Source organism: Limulus polyphemus, unplaced genomic scaffold (genome assembly GCF_000517525.1).
Source record: "Limulus polyphemus unplaced genomic scaffold, Limulus_polyphemus-2.1.2 Scaffold1184, whole genome shotgun sequence".
NCBI classification, from domain to species: Eukaryota; Metazoa; Arthropoda; class Merostomata; order Xiphosura; family Limulidae; genus Limulus; species Limulus polyphemus.
In genome coordinates, this window is record NW_013666794.1 from 11,212 (window position 1) to 14,814 (window position 3,603).

Below are 3,603 nucleotides of genomic sequence, written 5' to 3' on the forward strand. Positions count from 1 at the left end.
TTGCATCAGAATGCTAATTTTTACTTGTTATAAACATTCGTTACACTAGAAACTTGATCAGTAATGTTTACTTCCGGCAGCATTTTAAATTATGACGAAAAATATTCAGTATTATACTAATTTACGCTTTAAATATACATTAATCTTCATTACGGTTTATTTCAACACTGCAGACTTAACATTCAATTGCGAAAAAAAAATGGAGTTTTTTTCAGCTATAATAAAGTTAAAGTTAGACTTGTCATTTGAAAACATCTATAGGCTATAGCTTTAATGTGCATAATTGTATTCAAAATATGTTACAAAAATCTTAGGAAGAAAACTAGCCAATAATAACCTGTATTATACGTATTCTGGCAAAAACTGTGGAATGGATTCGTGCAATGAAATATAATGTGGTTTTAATTTAGATTTAGTGTGAAATCTTGTAATAGTTGTGTATTTTAGGATTCTTATAAAACTGATTGTATAGTTTCTATGTGCAAACCAATTTAATTAATAAAGTACACTGATTATATGATTTCTATATGCAAACCAATTTCGTTAACAAAATACACGTGAACTTTAATACTATTATGGCACATTGTATTTTCACTTTACAGTTTAAATTTCGTAGAGGCGAGTTTGTAATCCAATCAAAGCTAAATTAGTAATAACAAGTACACGCATATCTCTTTGTTGCTGTGTTTATATCTTTTTGTTTAAGTTCACGAGCTTTTTGCATTTCGACAAATTATATACAATTAATGTGGTTGTGAAAGCTCATGAACACGCTGTGACGTCACGCACGATTCATCTTTGCCCTTTGGACTATTTTTCTGAATGTATACTTGTGTTCTACCTACCATGCCCATTGGTCAGTTCCAAAACACTTTTGTGTTTGTTCCACGTGTGTGTGTGTATATAAATATAGAAATTCTTTGTTATTTGGTGTGGTTGTGGACAAAGGTGTGCAATTACTTTGTTGTAGTAAGAATTTTTGGTGGTAGGCCTGAAACTATTTCATCATTGTTTTTGTGGAGTTTTGATATTATAGAATTTAGAATCAACTAAAATTAGGTAAGTTATACTTTATATAACTGTTTTTGACTTGTGGTGTACTGTAATTTGTATTGTGCTATAAATATTATAAATTATTTTGAATTTCATGAATTAAAATGAAATTTTGTTTGTTTCTTTTTGATACTGATAGTGATATAATATGTTCGAGTGACTTCGTAATTTCAAGCTAGGTTAAACTCGTTAGTACTACTATTAATAGTAATAATAATACAGTACTACTAATAAAATTTAATAAATTTTATATTAATATTATTATTAGTAATACTAATAGTAAATTTAAAAGTCATACTGAAATTATTATCTTTTTAACAATTTGTATAAAGTTCTAAAAAATAAATATGAAGCCAACTATATCAAATATCTTTGATTTACCACTTGTTGAATTGAGTTACATTAGTTTGAGGAAATTTTAATTTCTACCCTTCATTAGTAACCCCGGACAAGAGCAAATTGAAACAGCAAGGCTGAACTTCATGTAGTTTTGAAGTGTATATTATATGTATGGTGTTCAAGTATATAGAAAATACAGTTACAAACATCATATATATATTTCTATAAGTGTAAGGTTACTTGAAACTAAAGAATAGGCATGTATAATACTGATTTTTATGAAATTAAGAAAATTGTCATTAACTGTTAAATGTTTATTAATGTTTCCAGTTATATATTTTAATTATCAATCTCAGTGTACTCATGGTTACAGTATCAAAAATGTTGCTTATTTTCACAATGTGTACAAATTCAGATGTGGCTGCCTATGTAAAATGTATGTGCAAATTGTTGTATATGTTATAAGATGGAAGATAAATGAAGAGCTTGCAATTTGAAAAGAATTGTTGTTGCTAAGTCATGATATTGGCAACATCACTTTTCAAGTTGTAATTTGCTCCTTTGTTATTGTGTCAAATAGGGTCAATGTTTATCAGTAAAAGAGGGATAACACTTCATTGGCTGATGAAATATCTGTACATTGTTGCAAATTTCAAAATAGATAATTGTATATGGTGGCTATGTTACTGGGTTTTGTTTGTTGTATGTTGATCTTTGTAAGCATTTAACAATCTAAAAGTAGTATGACTGAAGAAAAGGATCTTTGCATAATAGTGGATGAGTCACTCAATCATCAAAGCAGTGACCTGTTAGTAGTATTAAAGCTAACAGAATTTTAGGTGTATTTGTAGACATACTGATTACAAGTCAAACACTGTAATTATCTCTACACAAGTTAAGTCTCTCTTGGAACACTGTGTATAGTTTTGGTTTACTTATCTAAGAAAGGATATTGACTTGTTGGAAAGGGTTCAGAGGAGGGCAGTTAGGATGATTCTTATTTTCTCTTAATAAAAGAAGTTGTGACTTTGTTGAAGTTTTTCAAGATTATCCATGGAATGGATAGGATAAAGGACTGATTTCTTTGTGCTAGTAGAATGAAAGGACAAAAGTCTAAAATTTGGAAAACACAGGCTAGGCTCCAGTTAAGGAAGTTTTATTTTTTCAGTGGGTTGATTGGTTTATGGAATGTGTTGTCATTGGTAGTAGTGGTTACCAGCACTTTACTGGAGTTAAGAGGATAGTCAATGATTTCCTGAAAAGTAAGGGTGGGTTTAAACTTTTACTTAGCGGTCCCTTGTTGTTTATGTTATATTATAATCATTAAACAGTATGAAACTGAAAGTCTTCATTAGTTTCTGTTTATATTATTATATTCTAATTCAATAAGGAACATCATTAACTGGAATACAGTCCAAGTTCTACAATACTGATGCAGTATTTCTCTGAAGTATCATTTAAGTGGACAAAATCACCCATTAAAAACATGTTCTCACATGTATGTAGTTTTGATGGTGTTTTTTCATGTAATTTTCTTATATATATATATGATATATATATATATATTCAGTAAGATATGTTGGAATTTCTGTAGTGAATTTATCCACCTAACAAATGACACTTGAGCTTTAGCAAACTTGATTTTTCGTTAAGTGTTAAGATAAAGTCAGTCATATTGCCCTCTAACTCTACCTGTTAATACAGGATTAATGTATTAATAATTATGGTATTGAGTATAATAGACTTTTGTAAATTTATTTTAGGGGAATAAACCTTCAGTGAAGTTTAAAAATATCTACTACTGTCTCACATGGAAGGGTACAATCATATATTTAATTTTGCTTAAAAGAAACGTTTTTTATATTTTTAAAATTTTACAAACTTGTGAGATTGACATTGTAAACTCTTTCTGATTTTTCAGTATGTTATTAACAGTCAAGAAAATATAATATATTGGTAGAACTTAAAAGATAACTTAAGAAAACGAAATATATTAAAATAGCAAATCACATTAACCCTATGTACATGAGTGGGGGCCAAAATGTGTAATCCATGGCCTTTTACAGAGTGCCATTCAACGTGGTATTATATATATATATATATATATATTGTTACATCTCTGGTCGATAGTTAATTTCCCATCTCTGGTTGTTTGTTAATTTCCCATATAATTTCTTTCGGGTGAAACTTTAGTGATACAAGTCCTTTCTT

At 28.8% G+C, this 3,603-nt stretch overlaps 1 protein-coding gene across 2 annotated transcripts in view; it reads left to right on the forward strand.

The window, feature by feature from the left end:
* The first annotated feature begins 815 nt into the window (after positions 1-815).
* The window catches only part of LOC106462499 (rab5 GDP/GTP exchange factor-like), a 31,344-nt gene continuing 28,556 nt past the window's right edge, over positions 816-3,603 (forward strand). Inside the window, exon 1 of one of the 2 annotated variants that reach the window (XM_022389778.1) lies at positions 816-1,059. The gene's annotated coding sequence lies outside the window, so the exon portion shown is untranslated. The remainder of the gene's footprint in view (positions 1,060-3,603) is intronic. The other variant, XM_013922431.2, reaches the window with a different exon arrangement.